Genomic DNA, 26,063 nt, shown 5'->3' with positions numbered 1-26,063 from the left:
TGAGCGAAGATATTCGGCGCGCTGGAAACCCGGCCGGGGACGGGTGCTAGTGGAGACGTGAAAGTGAACAGTTCGGCTGGCGACAGCAAAGGGTACAGTTGCGATTGAGACGCGAAAGCGGAAAGTCGGTCTTTAGGCATCTAGGAAGTGAAACGACAGAAAATTTCCCGTTTTGTGGTATCGCGAGTCTTAGCCTCTGAGCGGTGAGCAGCCTCGCCCCTGGTGTGAACTAACTTTTCGCGTAGATAACTTGTATTTCGTGATGAGATTGTGAATAATTGAACTGTGTCAAATGGATATGCGCTCGGGTGTAACAGTAACTCTAAATACGACCACTTTCAATATTAGTTTACTTTCTGAATAAACATTATTCTAACCAAGTCGCAACTGTGTGGCCTACATCTTTTATGGGTCGTTAATTTAGTTCCCGATATTATTATTACTATTATTATATGTTATTCTCACTTTGGTTTTCGCAAATTTGCCATCAGCCAGACAATTTAAGTCTAATTTAGGTCGTGTAATGCGACACGTGAGATTCAACCCCTAGACGAGTTTGAGCCAAGAATTTCGACGAAGAGGAACCGCATGTGAGCCCGAACATCTTTGGGATGTTAGCTCTCATAATTTTGTTCCGATTTCGCAAAATACGAACTGGGCTCAAGTACTGAAGTAACGCCATCTGTTAGCGCAGCCTCAATTACTTTTATTTATGTCAACAAGCTAATGTTGATAAAGTCATCTCACAGATGGCGTGGCATGTTGTGTATCCTGTATTGACGATGCAAACAGCTTCCAGATCTAGCGCCATCGTTCGAGAAAATACCAGACTTCTCCAGTAATACGGAGGCTGGAACTGTGTAAGCAGCGCCACGCCGAAAAATCAGGTAGTTCCCATTTGTATAGCGATCTGATAAGACAATTGTTTCTAAAGATAAAACAAACAATGAATGCAAGTTAGTAATGTTTGAATTGTTTGCTGCGGGTATATAGGGTGTGAAGTCTATAGTGACTCGTACTTCGATGACTAAAGTGTTATTGTCGACTATTTACCGTCTAATAAACTTAACTTATCATAGCTTACGAAAATCCCACAGGATGGTAAGAGGAAGTGTCAATTTTCGGATGATTACACAGAAGAGTGGTCTTTTGTCAAGAAAGGACGTATGGATCAGAAAGCATGTGTGACATTTATAGCTGTTTCATCTCAGTAAATCACAGAGGTGAGGCATCACATTTCTACGAAGAGCTATACAAATAGGTCCGCGGTAGCATCGACATCAAAGTCTGTTGCTACATTTATGATTAAAGAAGATGCCTAGTACGAATTGCTCGTTGCTGCTGCAGAACTAACATCAGCTTATAAAGCTGTCAAGCATCATCAATTCTTCAGTTGTCTTGAATGTTCCGTAAACCTGAATGCCGCAATGTATCCTGACTCCAGAGTAGCCGCAAAGCAATCCACAGACAGGAACAAAGCTACAGCGATTGTTAAAAATATCCTCGCAACACACTCCGTGACCGAACGCATGAAAAGAGTTGCAAGAAGTTTCATTTAACGGCATAGGCGCCGACGCATCTCATCACAAGGCTGAAAAGACGTTTCCTTTAGTTGTCCAATACTTTACTGAAACTGACGGAATCCAACAAAAGCTGCTGAAGTTTGAGAATAACGAAACATTGGAGAGAATTGCAAAATTTTATCCAGACACTTTAAGAGAACTGCAAATTCCACTAGATAAATTAATCGCTTTTTTGGAGAAAATACCAACACCAACTTCGGACGGCTTCATCGACGCGACCAGCGGAATGTGTTTCACTAAACTAAAGGAGAAGTAGGAAAAACTGTAGAAGGAATCGGATGCCCTGCTCATATTCTCCACAATACTATAGCAAGCACTGCTGGAGTTTTAACTGTCGACATTGAAATAATCGTCAAGAAAATATTTAATTATTTTGCAATATTTACTGTAAGGACAGAGGAGTTGAACGATTTCTGCTTATACGTTGATGTCAATCATCAGACACCTATTTGACTCAAAAACAAGATGGCTGTCGTTAATGCCCGCAGCTGAGAGAATTCTTAAGCTTTGGATTCCGTTAAAACAATTTTTTTGATGCCGAAGACAGCCCATCTAAGATAATTTCAGATTTTTTCAGTAGTCCTGTCAGTGAAGTTTACTTCGTGTTTCTGCAGGCAGACTTGGATCTGTTTGGAAAAAAAATATATATATATAAAAGGCGTGGCGAAGAATAAAGTCTCGAATACTGAAATAAGAAATATATTAATTGACACTCAAAGATGTCTGAATGTGAGCAAGACTGCCAATTTCATAGGGTATGCAAATCAAGATGAATTTGAGCAAATTAAAGAATGAGAACCCTAACCAAGAAATTATTAATTTCATTGCGAAATGTGAGGAAGAGGCAATGGTTTTCTGTACCATAGCATTTGATTACTAAAAAAAATGAGCTATTTCTATTAATAAATATCACATATTTTTTTGCATGACGATACCTGAAGCCCCTGATTGGGTGATGATTGAAAATATTATTATATACCTGACTAAAAATGGTGCCAAGATTTCAGGTGACAATTGTTTTCGGGAATATATGAATCTGAAGAACTTTTTAGAAACTAAGTGTGACTCGGAAGAATGGAAGTATAAACACTCCTTGGAAAAAACATGGATTTACCTTCTTAAGGAAACCGAAATTCATTACTGCAAATGCCATCTGCTAAAATTATGCGAATATTTATTTTCTATTCCTGAACACAACGCCACTGTGGAAAGAGTATTTTCGCTGGCGTCGGCCCAGTGGACTGATGAAAAAAATCGACTGCTGCCAGGGACTGTGGAATCAACTTTACATTGCCAGTTTATCTACAAGCTGACTATTCAGGAGTTTTATGAATAAATAAATAAAAAGGAAAAAGACTTGCTGAAAAAGACTAAAGCTTCAGAAGAATGTGGTGTACCAACTACTTTTGCTGCAATAAGTTCCATGTAATTGTCTACAAAATAAAAAGTGATTATTATATAAACAAATTTTTTACTTCATTTCTACTCCCTCATCCCAGAGGGTCCCAACGAGGTCCCAGCTAGATATGGGAACCCTAGTCAAAGCCGACGGATGATACCGAAGGTTCTAGTTTACTGTAAACTGCTATTCCACGGTATTTTGAAATACCCTTGATTTTTATAAAGAACTCTTTGAAATTCGTCCAGTTACTGAATAGTTTGTACCCTATGAATAAATCGTTCATAAATGAAACTTTATTGGTCGAACTTAATACTTTTGCAACATATTATGAACCAAGACATGTCAGAATGAACAAAACACTGTTTTAAAGGAGTATGACAAGACCCAATTCATACTCATTGAAGAAATTTTGTTCTTGAAACAAGTCGTACATTGCTGGGCACTTTCCACAACAAATTCGATACCAGTTATGATTATAAAAGGGATATTGATAAATCTGAAAGACCTAAAGACTGGGCAAAATGGAAATGGCTGTCATCTCTATGATGCTTCGTTCGTATGGACTCGAAGACATTATTAACAGTACACGTAAACATGTGTTTACACAGGAACCGACAAAACGAAAGGTAGCGTAGGCAGATCCGCAAAAGGATGACATGAAAGCAGCTGATCTCATAGCATGTGCACTAAGTAAACGAGTTGCTGAATTTCTGTTAACGTGCATTTATGCTAAAGAAGTATAGGACAAACTGTGTGCGCGAACTGAACATGCCAGCACAAAACGTGTAAATAGGCCAATAGAAGCCTTTTTTCGGTCCAGGCGCGACGAAACTGAAGATACTTGTACACGTGTATCTAAGCTGCAAAAATCGTTTGTGGATCTAAATGACGAATTAACGAAACATGAAGAGTGTAAGTTGTTCGGAAGAGTATTAACTCGTCGAATCTTATCTACGCTGAGAAATGTTTACGATAATTTTGAAGATCTTTCGGACACAACACCACTGAAAAACAAGAGCTGGAATTTAACTTTGTATGGATGTTTCTGTAGCATTACGTTCAATATTTTCTAAATTATTCAAGACATTGTTAATTTCAGCCTAAATATAGTACACATCATTAGGTATAAGTTAGGATATATGGATTTCAACACCAAAAATGATACTGATGTTCTAGATTTCGAGGGAAGTAATTTGTTGTTAAATGGTACAGTGATGACAGAAAGCTTCAACTGAGGTATTTCAGCTACTTCAATAGGCTATTTCTAAAAAATGTCCAAAATTAATTTGTATAGTGTTTTCACATCCGGTTTGGTGGAATTAACTCATGGGAACTATCCAACAAAGACTACCGTCTAACTCCAAATGAAATGTGGTTCTGATTATTACTAACATAAGCAAACTTAGGTAAAAGTTCTAAAAACGAAACCAAAAGTGTAAACTTGGACGACATGACTACGACTCAAAGAGTAAATAAATGTAAAATGATTGGTATGAAAAGGAACAGCAAAATTCGAAGAAATTTTGTGTTATAATAACGTTACGTTATATCAGAACCAGCTTTTAAAATCTGATAATCCAGATTATGGAACGTAAGACCTTTTAGTAAAAAGGCATCAGTCACATATTGATCGAAAACGAGCTGTCGACCTTTTAATGTTGGGAGCAGGAGATTCATGAAAATTATATAGAATTATGGACATGTAGGTTAAGGGACGACTTAAGATATATATGATTAATTAATTTTTCTTTTGTTCTCACGCAGTGTTCCTCCTGGGCCATGTTAGCCCTTTAGTAGGTAGCACTGCTGGCTGCTGATGCGGAGATACCACGATCCATTCCCAATGACTGAACAGATTTTCTGTAGGGATAAGGTTTTAAATTCAGTTCACTCAGGCTCGTGATGAGGTCTTCACATTCTCGGAATCTTCACCATATGTTGGGATGCCACCAGTGTCTATGGTCGATACGCTTAGGGGCTGTTAAGTGGTGTAGTAACACTCATTGCGGCTGAGGCGTCGGCGGTTTTGCCAGATAATAATAGTTTTCGTAAATGTGTGAGCGTGTTCCTATTAATTTAGTAAATAGCCATTATTAAATACTTAAATGATATTTTATTTCTTTGTTGGTGAAGATTATGGTGTGACCTTAGCAAGCATGTCTTCGTTGAGTCAAGGTGTTGCTGGTTACGATATTGAATGACACCGAAATATCAGCGATTTTTAGAGGGAGACGCTGGGATGGTGTGGATGAAAAAATGTTAAACATTTTATGTCCACGCTCTTAGTCAATATATATATGCATATTCATAGTTTTACTGTTTTCAGTTATTTTAGGTAAAGCACTGCATGACAGTGAGGTACTGAATCACGTGGGGGTACAAGAAGACAGCAAAGATGAAGAACATTTATTGGTCTGATTTTGGGAGATCTGTCGTAGAAAATAAGGATATTTTTGGTACAAGATCTGACTTTCCTGACTTTACTAAAGTTCAGGTTTTTTTGAGTATTTAATACAGAATTAATACAGATTAATAAACCATTCATTAAACTATCCGAGGCTGTACACAGTAGTACCTATAGAGGAGAAAGAATTAATAATTATGTTCCACAAGAAATTCAACTCCAATGCTGGCTATTGCAGGCAGGTTCATTCTAATACTGATTAACTTAACATTATTACGACCGGTGCAAATCAGTGTGGTAAGCAATGAGAATATGAATCTCTTATTCGAACACTAGATTCAGCTGTACTGTTATTCAACGATGTTGAGATGGGCATGAGAGAACGTACTGGCCTGATCTCTTCCTATTACAGCGCATTTCAATAAATTGTGAAGTCTCCTTTGTATGGCCCATACAGTCCTGCTGAAGTGTATGTTTTGTGACTAAGAACACAAAAGAATTTTTTTTCTTATGAAGTTTCACCCACCACGACGAGAAAAATACGATTTTATTAAATTTTTTAATTACAATACAAAGTTTATTGAATATTCCGTCGGCACTTGAAGGAACATAGACATATTGAAAACTTGAATATACAGTACTAATGTTCCACGGTAATATTTATTTAATAGTTCGTTATGAACCGGCCTTCGTCTTCCTCGGCACTAAACGGATAATCCACACAACTTCAGTGAAAGACAGTTTTACAAAGATACTTGACATTTTACGAGTATGTCGATACAATAAAAAACAGGCATAATCTAGTGCCAAAAATCTTATAATATATTGAAAGTGTGAAGTGTAGGAATGTATAAGCCAAATAAGTTGTACAAGAACGTGATGGTACACACTACTATGTTATATGGACAAACTAGTTAAGGTGACAACAGACCGTGAAAAGGGTTGCCGGGGTATAAGGGAGAAAGAAGTCTATGAAATGCGGGTGTGGAACAATTGTAACAAGTGTATTATCTAATGACGAGAGAAGTATTAACTAGCTCGTGCTACTTTAGTAAGGATGAGTAATGGGACTATGGTTGGTCATTATGTACCAGGTCAGGGTTCTTTGACCGATGTTTATTAACGTCTAGAATTTCGTGTACTGTTAGTTTTCTGCTTTTAGTTCCACTAAGGAAAAATTCACATTTAATATCATAGGAAAGCATTCGTTCAGAGCATGTTCGAGAAAGGCGAGATCTTACTGTTTCGTAGCCCTACCTGATTGCAGGGTAAATCACCTAAAACTCGTTCCGCAAATATTACGGAAATGGAAAGTGCTGTCGATGTGCGGTTTTCACAGAATGGATTGGTAGTCAGGGGCTCGTAGTGTTATTCTGCAAGAACTGTAATAATACTTAGAAAGTGTATTTTTGTGCAAAGATACACCTGAATGAGATTTTCACTCTGCAGTGGAGTGCGCGCTGATATGAAACTTCCTGGCAGATTAAAACTGTGTGCCGGACCGAGACTCGAACTCGGGACCTTTGCCTTTCGCGGGCAAGTGCTCTACCAACTGAGCTAGCCAAGAACGACTCACGCCCCGTCCTCACAGCTTTACTTCCGCCAGTACCTCGTCTCCTACTTTCCAAACTTCACAGACGCTCTCCTGGGAACCTTTCAGGTTCAGAATTAGTTATTTATTTCCACGAGTTACAATCAGTACCTTGCCTAGATCTAAGAGGGCATGGTCCAGAAATAAAACTAAAACAGCCTGAATAGGCGTAGTCACATTTTAAAAATGCGCTACATAAGTTTGGTGTTGATTTAATACTTATGTACCTCATTTTTAAAATGTGACTACGCCTGTTCAGGCTGTTTTAGTTTTTATTTCTAGACCATGCCCTCTTAGACAAATTATATATTCAGGTATATCTTCTGAAGAAGGCTCAATTATTTGGGCTGAAACCTAGGTAAAGGTTGGTTTCATTGCCGCAATCGAGGCTGATAGTTTTTTTATATATTAAAACATTACTATACGTTTTTCTTGCGTCCGCAGTGCCAGAGTTTCAAAATTGGAACCAATTTTTTTGCAGCGTAAATCTGTTCCGCACCGATGTAGTAGAATATCTTTCAAGTTTCGCTGTCTTACGATAATTTACAGCACACACTGGACTTCTGTGAGTAGCTGCACTTTAATTATAATGACTCAGTATATCCCTGGTTCCTCACTTCATACTGGTTCTTGAAACTAAGTAAGCAGGCTTTCGCGGCGTAGTTGGCAACCTATATTGCAGTGCTTCTTTAGGTATTTTAGCACTTCGGTGGCGCTCTGCCGTGAGTCAGACGAACCTGTGATCATTCGTGTTGCCCTTCTTTGTACACTACTGGCCATTAAAATTGCTACACCACGAAGATGACGTGATACAGACGCGAAATTTAACCGACAGGAAGAAGATGCTGTGATATGCAAATGATTAGCTTTTCAGAGCATTCATACAAGGTTGGCGCCGGTGGCGACACCTACAACGTGCTGACATGAGGAAAGTTTCCAACCGATTTCTCATACACAAACAGCAGTTGACCGGCGTTGCCTGGTGAAAAGTTGTTGTGATGCCTCGTGTAAGGAGGAGAAATGCGTACCATCACGTTTCCGACTTTAATAAAGGTCGGATTGTAGCCTGTCGCGATTGCGGTTTATCGTATCGCGACATTGTTGCTCGCGTTGGCCGAGATCCAATAACCGTTAGCAGGATATGGAATCGGTGGGTTCAGGAGGGTAATACGGAACGCCGTGCTGGATCCCAACGGCCTCATATCACTAGCAGTCGAGATGACAGGCATCTTATCCGCAGGGCTGTAAAGGATAGTGCAGTCGCGTCTCGATCCCTGAGTCAACAGATATGGACGTTTGCAAGACAACAACCATCTGCACGATCAAAAGTTCGACGACGTTTGCAGTAGCATGGACTATCAGCTCGGAGACCATGGCTGCGGTTACCCTTGACGCTGCATCACAGACGGGAGCGCCCGTGATGGTGTACTCAACGACGAACCGTCGTGCACGAATGGCAAAACGTCAGTTTTTCGGATGAATCCAGACACTGTTTACAGCATCATGATGGTCGCCACTGTGTTTGGCAACATCGCGGTGAACGCACATTGGAAGCGTGTATTCGTCATCGCCATACTGGCATATCACCCGGCGGGATGGTATGGGGTGCCATTGGTTACACGTCTCGGTCACCTCTTGTTCGCATTGACGGCGCTTTGAACAGTGGACGTTACATTTCAGATGTGTTACGACCCGTGGTTCTACCCTTCATTCGGTCCCTGCGAAACCCTACATTTCAGCAGGATAATGCACGACCGCATGTTGCAGGTCCTGTACGGGCCTTTCTGGATACAGAAAATGTTCGACTGCTGCCCTGGCCAGCACATTCTCCAGGTCTCTCACCAATTGAAAACGTCTAGTCAGTGGTGGCCGAGCATCTGGCTCGTCGCAATACGCCAGTCACTACTCTTGATGAATTGTGGTATCGTGTTGAAGCTGCATGGACAACTGTACCTGTACACGCCATCCAAGCTCTGTTTGACTCAATGCCCAGGCGTATCAACGCCGTTATTACGGCCAGAGGTGGTTGTTCTGAGTACTTATTTCTCAGTATCTATGCACCCAAATTGCGTGAAAATGTAATCACATGTAAATTCTAGTATAATATATTTGTCCAATGAATACCCTTTTATCATCTGCATTTCTTCTTGGTGTAGCAATTATAATGACCAGTAGTGTATATGTTCCATATAGACCACAAGGCGTATTTAGTGTGGGTCCCACACATCTGAGTGTGCCTCTGGAGCATAGTGGTCAGTGTTCCTGGCTGCTGGGGATTCGTTTTTTGGTACTGTTAAGGATTTTTCATCGATGGGAGGGTTGAAATGGGGTGCACTCAGCCTTGTGATGCCAACTGAGCAGCTTCATGAATGAGAAGCAGCGGCTCCAATGCCAAAGAAGCCGACAACGGTAGAGAAAGCGCTGTGCTAATCCCAACCCTTTATACTGCATCCAGTGACGTCACTGGCAGAGGTTCAAGTGCACTCTCGGGCATTATGTGTGTATGTTGTTCTTAGCATAGGTTAGTTTAAGTTAGTTTAAGCAGTGTGTAAGTGCAGGGACCGATGGCCTAAGCGGTTTGGTTCCTTAGGAATTCATACACTTTTGAACATTTTTTGAAAATCTGATGTTCTGTTGTCAAAAACGTTCTGCATAAAACATATAGTTGACGCCTTTGTCTCGGTGGTTATGCTTATGTACACATATTGGATTTAATTTTAAGGTCCCCTGGTGACTGTTCACGCAGATCAAAACAGATTGCAAATATCTTTGACGAGTAAAATTTTGTGCACATAATTTATTATCTCCAAATTGGGAAACTTTTTGTATGTTAGTGGACTTATTATGCTTTCCATAGTTGATAAGCTAATCTACAGTAATTACACTGATAATTTATAAAAAATACATTGGAGTGCAGTAATTGCAGTTAACAACAAATGCAATAGGTGTGCTAGCTGCAGAAATGTAAACAGAACACATTAAAATCACTTTTTTTCAACATTCTTATATTTTTATTGTGGCTACTGTTCACAAGAGTTAGGTCTACTTAATAATTTATTCTGAACAAGTTAACGATTGTCCATGACACAGTAAGGTTAAAAAACAAAATAATAATATCTCAATACGTTAATTAATATCACAGTGTCATTTTACAAGCTGTTACCTGTTACTTTGAGAAATGGAACAATGACAGGCAGACATTTATTGGCATGCTGTGGCTAATGTCTTCATTAGAGAGCGCAAAGACGAGACGAGAGTGCTTACACGGGATAGCAGGCAGGCAACCGCAATTCTCAGCGTGTCTGCACCCCAGAGGGAACAGTTCAGGTGTTAGTAGCGATGGCTCAGATGTTGATTTCCAAACTCTTGAGCGACTTTCCATCAAAAGGTGAAGTGGTTCAGATTAGTCTTCTCGCCGTAGTGTGCAAGAGTAATAGTCACCTCTGTCCCCAGGTAGTTTGCAAAATTCGCACTGTCTATGTTAAGTTTGATTGTCCAGTTCAGCTTAGTCACCCCACTAATCGAATCATTTGTAGTAGCTTTCATTGTTCTTGTGTAGCTTCTTCCTTTACTGTATTAAAAAAGTACCTTTGTCAAACGTACGTATTTCGTTTAGAAACATTTCTATGTTATACTTAGTTTGCGAGTATTTCCCGTGATCTGCAATTCCCGTGAGTTGTACAGTCATAAATCTTGTCCTCTGTCTCGTTCGTTGTTCGGTTCTGTCTTCTGTCGCTGACTCACCGACCAGACGATGGGAGACTGTCGTCCCCCCCCTCCCCCCCTCCCCCCCACACACACCCGACCGTCATCAGTACAACAGCTCAGTGTGGCGTCAACGTACTATGGGATGCTTCCTCTCTGGTCTTCCAACCTGTGTCATTCAGATTTTTACAATATCGTGGTTGCTCGGAAACACACAGTTCGAAAATGGGCAGTTGCAGCTCCAGAAACAGATCGCATTCTCACTACTACAGTGGTTAGATCAGAACCATAAATGAAGTGGCGAGACCGATGTTCCACTAACCTTAAAAGTAAGGAAAACCACTGTGTAGGTGGTACAAGCAGATACGAGAGACAGTAGCAGCCTGGGGCTAAGAGTGATGGTTCCAAGTGGCTGGAACGAGGGCTGTCGCATCTTCACTTGGCTGGCGAATCTGCGAAGCTGTCTGTCCTGTATTCGACTGTACTGCTGAAGGCGGGACACAAGCTTCGCGGTCCGCGCCGCTTCGCGCCTAACTCCTTCAGCTGTCACGAATACCGCCACTATACTGATCCCGTACAGGAAAAGGTCTAAAATGAATGGCACGAGCACTTTAGCGCTACTACTCGAGAAGGAGACTAGTACAAAACACGCTATAGCAGCCAGGTACACGTAGTTCACAATGCACATGACGATCACCACATCGTGTGTCGAAACTGCGAGGTCCACCAGATCGCACATGTCACTGTGTTTCTTTCTCAGCTGCAGCAGCTTTCGGCTGCTGTCGTCCCGCATCAGAGGAATCGTGCTACTGCTAGGCCATCTGCACTCACGTACTCTCATGGCTGACAGCTGGATATTCACGTAGTTAAACCCATGTCCAGACATCATTACAATACTTATAAATCGGAAAAGCACTACAATTACTGTGAAATCATTGTAAATCGCAAACATTCCCAATGGATATGGAATATATTTCTCTTCTGATGCACTGCACCATATTATTGTACCTACCGCTGACGAAAGCAGACAAAATAGCAGAAAAATTTTCAGTATATGTTCAGTCTTGTCGGTCTGGAAACCATTGTTCATGAAGGAAACCTCGTGATACAAAGCTATTCCTAACATTTTTTCAAACCTCCGCTTGTTAGCAAACAGATCTAGTGAGACTGCAGTTCCGTTTGCAACGGCATAAAAGAAAAGTGTATAGAAATTAGATGAGAAAAGAACCGAAAAGGCAACAGATGCTTTACTAGTCGTGGTAAGTAAGCACGTAAAAAGAACGATAAATGGTAACACTGCACATACTGCAGACTGCACTGTATAAACAGGAATCGATAGTAGACGACCTCTGACGACGTCAAGTTGGAATGGTATAAGACCAAAAATTCTGTTCAGCGAGTATGCGCTTCTCACGAATTTGTGTAGTCTGTGATTGTTCATGACTGTCCCTTACGTTTAACGTTAACCGCTTGGTGAGCAGATAGTATCACGCTCTAGATCACCTATTGGCCACTCGCGTGTATAGCGCAGACGAACCAACTTACATCCGTCAACAAGTATTTAATAATTGCTCTTAATTCTTGGGTTCACACGAAATAATTCGAAACACAGTAGCAGAACGCCCCTCTCGTAGACGAGCCGTCAGAAGTACTGCCTTCAGTACAGCTCAATGACTACGTCCCACTAATTAATATAGATTCGCTTATCGCCTTCATCCACTTCCTGGACGTCTGCGACTGTGAAAAGATAATTAGTTTGATGTGTTATCGATCAGCTTTCACTCGCAACGTGGCCAAGATTGCCACAGCTCGACAGCACTCTGGTGAAGTGCGAGGAGTATGCAGTTCGTAAGATGATGGAATAAATTGTCACACGAGAATGTCTATATCTGAAGAATGTAAATGAAAAAAGTTCTAAGTGCTAAAGCTCACGTTGGCCACAATAATAAAAAAGCAATATACGGAGTATGGCCATGTATGGAAGTGAAACGTGGACGATAAATAGTTTGGGCAAGAAGAGAATAGAAGCTTTCGAAATGTGGTGCTACAGAAGAATGCTGAAGATTAGATGGGTATCTCATAGCTAATGAGGAGGTATTGAATATAATTAGGGAGAAGAGAAATTTGTGGCACACCTTGTCTAGAAGAAGGAATCGGTTGGCAGGACATGCCCTGAGAAATCAAGGGATCACCAATTTAGTGTTGGAGGGCAGCTTGGAGGGTAAAAATCGTCGAGGGAGACAAAGAGATGAATACACCAAGGAGATTCAAAAGGATGTAGGTTGCAGTAGGTACTGGGAGATATTGAAGCTTGCACAGGATAGAGTAGCATGGACAGCTGCATCAAACCAGTCTCTGGACTGAAGACCACAACACATATACGATGCATGCTAGAAAGTAAAGATACCGAATTCTTTATATGAAAACCAACATTACTAACATTCTGCGTCTTTATTCTTCATGTCTACATATTTATTTCTCAACTTAGTCACCCTGGCGGTGAACAAATTTCTCCGAACGAAAGCCCAATTTATTGACAAAGCCACTGTAGAATGTCGAGCCACAACTCAACCTCTACTTGCAGCGCTTCATCACTATCAAAGTGAAGTACTCGAAAGTGTTCTTTCAGTTTTGGAAACAAATGAAAATCGAATGGGGCCAACTCGGGACTGTATGGAGGATGATTGATGACAGAGAACCGAAACTGTCGGAGTGTTGCAGATATTGCAGCGCTCGTATATGTTCTGGTATTATGCTGAAGCAGAGGCAGAGGGCTCCAAATACGTAGAGACGAAGAATCAAGATCTAGAATTTTAAAAACGTCTGTTTTATTGAAAAGCTTTACCAGTGTTCATATGAAAAATTCGGATGCATTACTTTTCAGCAGGCCCTGGTATATCTTTTTTTTCTTTTTATTTATTGCCCTCGTATCTTTTTTATACATATCTTATTAGCATTCAAAATATTGAGGACGCATTCTAATACCACAGAATTACGGCGCCCATCTCATTACTGGAAAAAAACAATGAAAAATGGCTCAAATGCCTCTGAGCACTATGGGACTTAACTTCTGAGGTCATCAGTCTCCTAGAACTTAGAACTACTTAAACCTAACTAATCTAAGGACATCACACACATCCATGCCCGAGGCAGGATTCGAACCTGCGACCATAGAGGTCGCGCGGTTCCAGACTGTAGCGCCTCGAACCGCTCGGCCACCCTGGCCGGCAAACAATGAAAGAAATGAGAAAATAAATCCTTTACTATGTACGTTCTCTGTGGCGTATTAGGAAACTGATTGATTCTAACTGTCAATAAGGAAGTTTTCGTTTCAAAGTCTGCTAATACAGAAGCACTATGTTTTATTTGTGATAATATAAGCATAGGAGAATATAAATAGAAGAATTGTGGTCAACAAAGAACATTTCTTATTTTTTTACATTTGAAGACAATATCATAACTAAATTCAAGAGAAAGAATATAATGTTGATGCATTAATTTGTTCTGAAAGCGGTGCTGATATTCAAGACAATAAAAGCGGGTTAAAAGCTGTGAGTTATCTGGGGAAGTTAACCTTGCATTACTGAGCAACTGTTTCACCAGGCATCCAGTCTAGCTTACCAAATTCCCAACCAGACTAACATTAATTATAATCTTTTAGTAGTCATCTTACGATAACCCGTGATATATACATATAAAAAGACAATTTAAATAAAAAGAAATAAATCAGTTTATATTTGGACATTTATTTTAACATTGATCATTGTTCCGTTAAAATTTCAGCATATTAAACTTGATACATAACTAAACTGGTGCCTTATTTAGGATTGTGAAAATGTGAGTTTGTAATCTTACGGAGCACATCAAATATGGAGCCAAGATTGGGAGACTGCATACAACACTGCATTCATAATATAACACACGAAGAACGTTGAAACATATGCAAGAGGAAATTAACCACAACCAACCTATTCAATTTTCACCCAAAGAAGTTACGTTCATAGCGCAATCCTGTCCGTCATGAAATTACCACACACTGGTATACTAAATTCATACTAACTCTCTGTGAAATCTTCCCGAAAAGAATAGCTGAGGGCTGCTTTGATGATTACACCACATGCTTCACGTGGTCAACTTGGTTTACACAAGGAGAGTGTAACTCTACAATAATTTTGTTAATTAAAATAAATTACATCAAACCGCAATTTACAAAAGAAAAACCTCGAACTGGTTACTATCATCTTACTATTAACCTGATGGGTCAAACAATTGTATAAGCACCTGGTACTGGTCTCACAAAGTACACCCCACGTGGGTTGAACATAAAGAAAAGTTGCTATGTTGAAAAATATTGTCAAGACGAGACGTTATAATCTCACGCACATTCGCATTTAAGATTGATGGTCTTAGTTAGAGTCACGGATCATCAACACGTGGTTCCACTTTACTCACAAAGTAGTGACAAAGCAACTACTGGAAGATATTCTGAAGTCCACACTCGAATTACACTGCGTTGCAATTTAAGATAACATTATATTTCAGATCTAAACCTGAAATAAAGGTGATTAAATTTTCAGTTAGGCTGAACTTAAGAAATCCATTGTCCTACAGACTTAGCACAGACGCACTTAGCCGGAGATCTTACCACTTCAGACGCTCGCCGCAGACAGACTGCCCGTGGGTCCCTACCAAGGGTGCTTCCAGATACAAAACGGAAGTGACCAGAGAGGCAGCTTCCTATACCAACATGACAAGGGACGGACAGGACCATACTAAGAATAGAAACCTCTATGCTTTTATAAAGCGTAACTACCTGTTCCGAAGTTGGTCGTACTGTTCTCTAGCAGACAGGCTTGTCTGCTACCATCAAGCATGCAACTAGAAAAACATTTGCTCATTCATCCTTTCACACAGAAAGGAAGGGGGATGACAGTATCTTATCATATACAGTATATAAAAGAAAGCGGATGTAGGTTCGGTATGAGACTGTGTGACATGAATTACATATAAACTGTGTTTTAAAGTGTAGTAGTGTGACAGATCGTTCTTGATTATGTGTAAAAGTAACACGTTCCACTGCTCAGTCTCCTCCCAGATAGTCAGAAACACCACAGTAAATTTAGAAGAGGAATTTATGCCGTAAATGACAACAGATTTAAGAAATTAACATGAAAGGAATCCAACAGAGACCTTTCAAGAACTCTCGCTACTGATTTCTGTTTCTTACACAACTCAGTTCTTGGGATCATATGTTGCAAAGTTTACTGTAAAATTCCCTGTGCTGTTGAGGAAGAAATCGCAACATCATTGATAGGTCTTCCTGTTTTGCAAATGAAAAACAAGGTTACTCTATAAGATGAAGTGCTGCATGGCATACATCTGCCATGGTCTTCCCTCTTTCCAAATACTTCAACATTTTTCTTCTCTTTCAGAGTATGAAATTTTACACAGGATGTTTCAAGAGGAATGGTCAATATTAATGGATATTACAGGAACGCTCATTTGAAGCATTAAGCGTCATGTGGATATACGGCCTGTTCCAAATGGTTTCCGAGGTTGAAGACATTTAATGTAAACAGATCAAAAAAAGTTGTGCATCGCCTAGGTTCCGAGAGTTCCACAACCTGTACAGGAAATTGGAATAGAGATCAACATAAACATAATTTCCGTCCTTTTTACTGCTAATGAAAACCACACATTGCATGTTGTACCACCATGCAGCGAGACCTCCAGAGGTGGTGGCCCAGACTGCTGTACACACCGATACCTCTAATACCAAGTAGCACGTCCTCTTGCACTGACGCATGCCTGTATTCGTCGTCGTACACTATCCACAAGTTCATCACGGCATTCTTGGTCCAGATTGATCCACACCGCAACGGCGATTCGGCGTAGATTCCTCAGAGTGGTTGGTGAATCACGTCGTCCATAAACAGCCCTTTTCAATCTATCCCAGCCATGTTCGATAGGGTTCATGCCCGGAGAACATGCTGGACACTCTAGTCGAGCGATGTCGCTATCCTGAAGGAAGTCATTCACAAGATGTTTACAATGGGGACGCGAATTGTCGTCCATGAAGACGAATGCCTTGCCAATATGCTGCCGATATGGTTGCACTATAAGTCCGATGATGGCATTCATGTATTGTACAGCCGTTACGGCGCTTTCCATGACCACCGGCGGCGTACGTCGGCCCCACATAATGCCACCCCAAAACAGCAGGGAAACTCCATCTTGCTGCACTCGCTGGGCAGTGTGTCTAAGGTGTTTAGCCTGACCGGGTTGCCTCCAAACACGTCTCCGACGATTGTCTGGTTGAAAGCATATGCGACACTCATCGGTGAAGAGAACGTGATGCCAATCCTGAGCGGTTCATTCGGCATGTTGTTGGTCCCATTTGTACTGCTTTGCATGGTGTCGTGGTTGCAAAGATGGACCTCGTCATGGACGTCGGGAGTGAAGTTGCGCATCATACAGCCTATTGCGCACTGTTTGAGTCGTAACATGATGTACTGTGGTTGCACGAAAAGCATTATTCAACATGGTGACGTTGCTGTCAGGGTTCCTCCGAGCCATAATCCATAGGTAGCGGTCATCAACTGCAGTAGTAGCCCTTGGGCGACCTGAGCGAGGCATATCATCGAGAGTTCCTGTCTCTCTGTATTTCCTCCATGTCCAAACAACGTCGCTTTGGTTCACTCCTAGACGCCTGGACGCTTCCCTTGTTAAGAGCCCTTCCTGGCACAAAGTAACAATGCGGACGCGATCGAGCCGCGATATTGACCGTCTAGGCATGGTTGAACTACAGGAAACACGAGCCGTGTACTTCCTTCCTTGTGGAATGACTGGAACTGATCGGTTGTCGGACCCCTCCGTCTAATAGGCGCTGCTCATACATGGTTGTTTACATCTTTGGGCGGGTCCAGCACATGTTGTTCATAACACACTTCAAAGTGCTTCTGATGTTTTACCTATTGAAATCGACTGCATTGTCATGAAGTTGTACAACCATTTTCATATTTTTTCTATTCGTGTTGCAGAACTCACTGAATTCTGTGAATTTGTTGGTGTTACTTACAAAAATTTCTTTTCCTTTTCCAAAACAAGGTGGCTTTCATTGTTGCCAGCCATAGAAAGGATCTTGAAAATGTATGAATCTTTGAAATCTTACTTTTTGTCACAGTCTAACTCAAAGCGCCCTGCAATCTTAAAGAGTTTTTTCAGCGATTCTATAAATCAATATTATTTACTTTTTGTACATTCACAAATGAGTGTTTTCCAACAATCCATTCTGAGCACTGAGAAACAGAATAATTCCATATGTGAAGTATTAGCAGTCTTAAATAAAGCTTTGACAAGTCTAAATTCAAGGGAACATTCTGTACCACTAAGTGTAAAAAAAACTGCTGAATGATTGTGATGACCAGTCTGTTAAGAAATTTGACATAGGAGTATCAACGTTTTATGATGCTTCAGTAGACTATTTATCCTCATGGTTACAGGGAATAGCTGTGTTTTCTGTATTCTCATGGATGATGCTCACAGAACCACCAGAATGGTCAGTAGTTGAAAATACTTTAATGTGGCTAAATGAAAAGGGCATTCTAGTAAATGACAGCCTCTTATTTGATGAAATAGTTCATATACAGTCATTTGTAAAACAAGTGGAAACAGACAGTGAGCAATGGAATCAGTTGATGGCACATGAAAAATGGTGTAGGTTTTTCAGATCTTGCCAGTGTAATGAACAGTTCAGAGAATCGCTTAATATAGCGCAGTACTTCTTTTCACTCCCTGCCCACAATGCAAATATTGAAAGAGTTTTCATCTTACTATCGTCACAGTGGACATATGAGAGGAATAGATTTACGGTGAGGAGCGTAATGTGTATTTTAATGACCTGTTTAAACTTCAGTAAATACAGCTGCACTGACTTCTGTTCATACCTATTAGGCAAACCTGAGTTGCTGAATGAAATTTCATCTTCGAAGAAATGTGATTGCAGTGTGGAATCCACAAAACCATAAATTTCTTGTGTTCACTAAGAACTTTTTTTGTAGTGATTGTTACTGTATGTCTTTCTACATTCTGTGTTATAAATGTTACATTTCTTAATAAGTAAATTTCTGAAAACTTGAAATGAACTTCTTCCAGTCTTTATTCTTTGTTTGGTTTTATACACACACACAGACACACACATACACACACACACACACACACACACACACACACACACACACACACACACACACACACACACATATCAGTGAAGGTTATATTTGCAGAGGAAGAAGAAATGTTAGCATTAAAAGTGATATTTAACGAGAAATAAAAATTGTCCCACTTTTTGGCCAAGAAAATGTATGAAAGTCCCACTTTTGTCCGAAGAAAATATGGTCACCCTAACCTTGAGGCATGGAACATGGAACGCATTGCCTGGTGGAAATATCAAGGACCAGCTAGTAACGAACGTTTGCAACAATTTCTCTATGACTCAACACTTAGAACAAGTATAGGGATATGCAGCAAACAGACAACACGGTAGCACGGAAAACCCATTTTGTGAAAAAAGTGGCGCTTGTAACGTTTTCCGTTTCTGTTCTTCATATGTGCACACATATTCCGTAAGCCTCTTTGCAGTGTATGGATGAGGATACTTTATAATGCTGATAGCCAAACTCTGCCTACTCCGCCCAGACGTTAAGCAAATTAAAAATGAATTAAATGACTCCGTAAGCACTCTAATATCTCTTACGTTATTCGCATGATCCCTAGGAGTTCCATAAAGTAGAAATTCGTATGGAATGAGCATTCAAATCCACAGAACGAAAGTCAACATGTACCGGCTCCAAAAATCGCATGAATATGGAGCGGCGTAGAGGTTTGTCCATTACCACGCTGTGAATTTTGAATGTTATTACATCGCTAGTAGAGATATATCCCCTGTAAAATTATCGTGGATTTAGTACACGCGTTTCATAGGCAACTTAATAATTTGCATTCGGTTTCAGGAATGAACCTCGCTTAAAGCTTCTAAGGAATAAATCTCTTGAGTAAATTTAGAGCCTTGCCATTCGAGTCAAACTGTACAAGCATGGTGTCTTTCATTGTAGAATTCGTTATCGGCGTTTCTGTGTTTCGATGTTCACCGTGTAAGATCTCAGATTTTCTTTTATTTTAAAGCAGTTCATATACTGCTATAGCAAAAGAAGCGACAGCCACAGATATTTTTTTATATTTTGTATTGCGCTTGATCGTCTTATCGAGTCTGTATTTTAATAAATTTTGCTACGGTGGTTCGCGAAATGGCTTCCTGGTATGGGAGAACAACAAGTTCTGTTCCTTCAATCGATTACCTTTGAACTTCCCTGAATGTTTGTATAAAAGTTTAGATTGAGCTATAAGAACGGGTGGCAAGTTCCCGGCATGGCCCAAAGATGACGATGATATCCAAGAAATTTTGTATTGGTTATTTTGGTGCGTGGTATGTGGAATACTTTTCTTTATAGACCAGTTCATGGTATCACGCCGCGTGTTTTTCGTTCAAATAGATAAAACAGAATACAATTCCGTCAAAATGTTTCTTTTTTCCGTTTATTGTCAGCGGAAAGCTGGTAAAGAATTACAAGAACTCTGCGCCTTCGTTTTCAATAGTTAAGAAATGGGTAGCTAAATTCAAACGTAGCTGTGCATGTGGTGAGGATGGTACACGTGAAAGACGTCAGTAAACTTCAACTACAGACGAAAACATCGAAAAACTGCATAGCACAAAGTTTAAATATTGGCGATTAAAGATGTGTCGAATAACTGACGCCTCAGGCTTAACAGCAGAAGCCCGTAGTACATTTTGAAACCTTCCCGCCTCCTCTATGTCTCTTTTGTTACGCAACCTTCCTTTCTACAACAACCTATGAAACCTTCGCTTAGAATTTCTATCTCTTGCTTAATAATAACAAATGAAATCTTCCCTTTGAAATTAATTCTCTTTCTCATTCTTCGCATACAAATTTAAATGCTGCTTATTAAAAGTGATTTTCTGATTATTTCGACGAAACATAGAATGTGTTGACGTCATGGCCCTGAGTCGTTACCTGCAATAACCCAAAACTGCTCCCTACCTTTTTTACTGTTACTGGATCGCCATCTGACTGCTACATCGAACTGCGACATGAATATACTTACTCTGTTTTACTATACTCTATTAGCTGCTGGTAGGCTGTCATAAGTGGCTTTATTTATTACCAATGCTGACGTTATTGGTTCAAATGGCTCTGAGCACTATGGGACTTTGGCCGAGCGGTTCTAGGCGCTACAGTCCGGAACCGCGCGACCACTACGATCGCAGGTTCGAATCCTGCCTCGGGCATGGATGTGTGTGATGTCCTTAGGTTAGTTAGGTTTAAGTAGTTCTAAGTTCTAGGGGACTGATGACCCCAGCAGTTAAGTCCCATAGTGCTCAGAGCCATTTGAACCATTTTAACTATGGGACTTAACTGCTGTGGTCATCAGTTCCCTAGAACTTAGAACTACTTAAACCTAAGTAACCTAAGGACATCACACACATCCATGCCCGAGGCAGGATTCGAACCTGCGACCGTAGCGGTCGCGCGGTTCCAGACTGTAGCGCCTAGAACCGCTCGGTCACTCTGGCCAGCGCTGACGGTATTCTTTAATAGCAAATCTGACATTATTCTTTAATTAATTTGACTGAAGTTAAGTAATTGATAGTTAAACTTTTTCTTGACAATAATATTGCAACGTTTTACATTGTTGGTTTTTGGGATGGATTATAATCAGTAATGCAATATTGCTGGCAAAAATTAATTATATTCTGAATGAAATGATTTTACAGACGTTCAATTGGGACTTACTTTTTACAATAATCTTACAACTAGCATTGCGCAAACATACTTTCAGTAGTCTTGAGTTTCTCGAAAAAAAAAAAAATTCAATAATATTAGTTCCTCTTATGATAATAGTTAGCTGATGTCTCTGTACATCCGTTTATAATCTCTTGTAAATCACAGTTGGTGGCTGGCAGGCACACCGCTCCTCTCAACCTTTCGCTTCGACCTGCTACCGACTCGCTTCACATCTCGCTACGAACACTAAAGTGCGGTCTCTCCCGCCAACAATGCTTTCTGGTGCATTACAAAATGTATCAATGCGCGGTCTTCCCCGCTCTTTTCTTAAAATGTACCCATAGGCGGTCTCTCCCGCCCTTTTTAAAATTATATCAATGTGCGGTCTCTCCTGCCAACAATACTTTCGTGCAGACATTCCCTGCTACCACAATTATTTCCAACATGACAAATTATTCCTACTTAACGCTATTAATAAATATAAACATGTTTCATAAACTGTGGTTTGACAATAGACAATAGAAATATACACGTCTTACAACTTTACAAGAATTAACAACGATATAACTTTGCTCTGGACTGCTATCGCATGTTTGTAACGCTGACCAAACGCAATGTGGAAACACATTTTTCGGAAACTAATAGTAGTCATATGGATGGCATTGTTGGCAGCGAGACCCACACGGTCAGGTCCAGCTGCCTAATTGAAAAGGTTGCTCCTATTCGCTGCTTACAATCGCCCATTCTCTTCGCGAAGTGTGAGAATTGTTTGTTGACGTGTATCTGTTACGTTTAGGTGACTGTAATGTAAGTGTGTAGCGTGGTATTATGTTTGTGTTGGATGATGATGAGAAAAGGAAGAGAGTGAAACCCGGTGGAGGACACAGCCTGCTCCTCTCGAATAGCACTGCAAGAGGGTGGGAAGGGGGAAATGACGTGGTTCTGCCTGAGGAGGCACTCTGCCACTTCTCTCCTTGATTTATTCGAAAGGATGGTGGTGACCTGTTGTCGCCGGTAGGTGCAATGGAAGAAGGTTCAGAATTAGTTATTTATTTCCATGAGTTACAATCAGTGCCTTGTGTCCCTGTTTTGACATCGGCTGTCGATGTCAGTCGAGGATCCGCGTTGTGAGCAGCCTTCAGCCCACTCAGGGTGGCTGACGCCAACACTCGCCGTTCCCGGCTGGCAGCTACTGCGCTACTACGCTCACGGTGGCTTCGGCAGTGGGCGTACCGCGATGTCGCAACAGTGAGTCAAGGTCGAATTTGGGAGATCCTCTGTCCTCCCATATTTACCGCCGTTGTTCTCCATCTACGGAACGGTTGCCATGTAGTACGACGAGCTTGGCCTGCCGTTCAGGTGGGCCCTGGTCAGTCCGCCGAAGTATCAGAAACGTTGATGTCCTGACACTGGACAATAGCGAACACCTCCGGATCTACTCATCTGTGACGGCGGCAGGCTTTGGTGTTGAACTCTGCTACTGATCATTATGGCGAGGTAGCCATCTCTCTCAGTAGCAGCTGTTGTTTCTCGGTAGCGTGCAGGTAAGTAGAACAGACTTGTAGCAGACGTCACTTTACTGTAATGAGGGAAACGAGTGCGAACGTTATGTACACCATCGATCCGTCTGACCGACTGCCTTACTAGGCGAAATGCTGGGGTATTTATCGAGCAAAATAGTTCAAAAAAATTGTTCAAATTGCTCTAAGCACTACGGGACTTAACATCTGAGGTCATCAGTCCCCTAGACTTAGAACTACTTAAACCTAACTAACCTAAGGACATCACACACATCCATGCCCGAGGCAGGATTCGTACCTGCGACCGTAGCAGCGGCGCGGTTCCGGACTGAAGCGCCTAGAACCGTTCGGCCACAACGGCCGGCAGCAAAATAATGGCTGATGTTTATCCGCTCACGCTTGTCATGGCGGCATAGGTCTTGCTGTTGCGAAGGTTACCAGCGATTCTCACTCTGCCATGCTTGCTTAACGTTTATTATAGTATAGAACTAGTTCGTAAACGCCCTTGGGCCAGGTTGTTGCATTAGCAATAGCGTTTTTTTCATTACGTAACAACGGTGATGAGATCCTGTCTAATTGCCCCGCTCCACTTCTTTTCTGCTGAGATCTGCTCTCTGGCTCGCCAGAAGCGCTGATGTGTTTTCTCCCGACCCAGTCTCGGTGCTGAAATACACTCCTGGAAATTGAAATAAGAACACCGTGAATTCATTGTCCCAGGAAGGGGAAACTTTATTGACACATTCCTGGGGTCAGATACATCACATGATCACACTGACAGAACCACAGGCACATAGACACAGGCAACAGAGCATGCACAATGTCGGCACTAGTACAGTGTATATCCACCTTTCGCAGCAATGCAGGCTGCTATTCTCCCATGGAGACGATCGTAGAGATGCTGGATGTAGTCCTGTGGAACGGCTTGCCATGCCATTTCCACCTGGCGCCTCAGTTGGACCAGCGTTCGTGCTGGACGTGCAGACCGCGTGAGACGACGCTTCATCCAGTCCCAAACATGCTCAATGGGGGACAGATCCGGAGATCTTGCTGGCCAGGGTAGTTGACTTACACCTTCTAGAGCACGTTGGGTGGCACGGGATACATGCGGAAGTGCACTGTCCTGTTGGAACAGCAAGTTCTCTTGCCGGTCTAGGAATGGTAGAACGATGGGTTCGATGACGGTTTGGATGTACCGTGCACTATTCAGTGTCCCCTCGACGATCACCAGTGGTGTACGGCCAGTGTAGGAGATCGCTCCCCACACCATGATGCCGGGTGTTGGCCCTGTGTGCCTCGGTCGTATGCAGTCCTGATTGTGGCGCTCACCTGCACGGCGCCAAACACGCATACGACCATCATTGGCACCAAGGCAGAAGCGACTCTCATCGCTGAAGACGACACGTCTCCATTCGTCCCTCCATTCACGCCTGTCGCGACACCACTGGAGGCGGGCTGCACGATGTTGGGGCGTGAGCGGAAGACGGCCTAACGGTGTGCGGGACCGTAGCCCAGCTTCATGGAGACGGTTGCGAATGATCCTCGCCGATACCCCAGGAGCAACAGTGTCCCTAATTTGCTGGGAAGTGGCGGTGCGGTCCCCTACGGCACTGCGTAGGATCCTACGGTCTTGGCGTGCATCCGTGCGTCGCTGCGGTCCGGTCCCAGGTCGACGGGCACGTGCACCTTCCGCCGACCACTGGCGACAACATCGATGTACTGTGGAGACCTCACGCCCCACGTGTTGAGCAATTCGGCGGTGCGTCCACCCGGCCTCCCGCATGCCCACTATACGCCCTCGCTCAAAGTCCGTCAAATGCACATATGGTTCACGTCCACGCTGTCGCGGCATGCTACCAGTGTTAAAGACTGCGATGGAGCTCCGTATGCCACGGCAAACTGGTTGACACTGACGGCGGCGGTGCACAAATGCTGCGCAGCTAGCGCCATTCGACGGCCAACACCGCGATTCCTGGTGTGTCCGCTGTGCCGTGCGTGTGATCATTGCTTGTACAGCCCTCTCGCAGTGTCCGGAGCAAGTATGGTGGGTCTGACACACCGGTGTCAATGTGTTCTTTTTTCCATTTCCAGGAGTGTATTATTCTTCGCACCCACGTCATGTCGACATCGTGGTTTTGTAAGCGAGTAGCTTCGCTCTGCCTTGTACAAGGTTGGCATGCAACATAGCCACTTTCTCTACAAATTCGTCCCGAATTTTAGGAAAAACAAAAAAGTCTTAGCCTTTAATACAAAAATCTTATGCTACTTACAAAATTCTTTACCAATTTATCTATGTTGCAATTTCTGTTTTTCTTTATGGTAAAACCCATTCCACAGGGATGTTGTGCGTCGTTTTTCACTCTGCTTACGTTATTTTATGCCTTAGGAAAAGATAAACTGCGCAAATGACTGCTAGTACTGCCGTTATACTAGTGACTGTTAACTAATGATAATCGGGTTAAGCTTTCGTTCACGGTGATATTCCTGAACGTATCTTTAGCATCTGATCGACAGCAATTAGCCCAGTTTCTGCATCATTTACTTTATCTATGCCCTGTAGTACCATAGCACCTAGAGTATAATTTAAAAAGAAAATATTCTGAATAGGTAAAATGATGGAAGAATTTCCTGTCCAGTACAGAGTTGGTTGTATGCTGGTAATTACTATAGTACCCGTGATGGTTGCTGGTAGATGAAAGTCTGCTCCCGTTATATCACATTCTGTTTTGTTGATTAATATACCACTGAGCTGCAAAGTGCTTTTTTTGTAACAGTTTGTGTGATTTTAAACTGGCTGAAAATATGTTCGTGGATTCATAACTACCGTCTTACGCTCTGGTGCATTCATATTTCCCAAAAGTAGTCGTTCTTCACACGACCAGTTATCCGTTCGAAACAGTAATAATTCCATTAATACATTTACCAAAATGGCTCTGAGCACTATGGGACTCAACTGCTGAGGTCATTAGTCCCAGAGAACTTAGAACTAGTTAAACCTA

Source organism: Schistocerca serialis, chromosome 9 (genome assembly GCF_023864345.2).
Source record: "Schistocerca serialis cubense isolate TAMUIC-IGC-003099 chromosome 9, iqSchSeri2.2, whole genome shotgun sequence".
NCBI classification, from domain to species: domain Eukaryota; kingdom Metazoa; phylum Arthropoda; class Insecta; order Orthoptera; family Acrididae; genus Schistocerca; species Schistocerca serialis.
The sequence above is the reverse complement of the archived record's forward strand: the minus strand, read 5'-3'. Positions refer to the sequence as shown.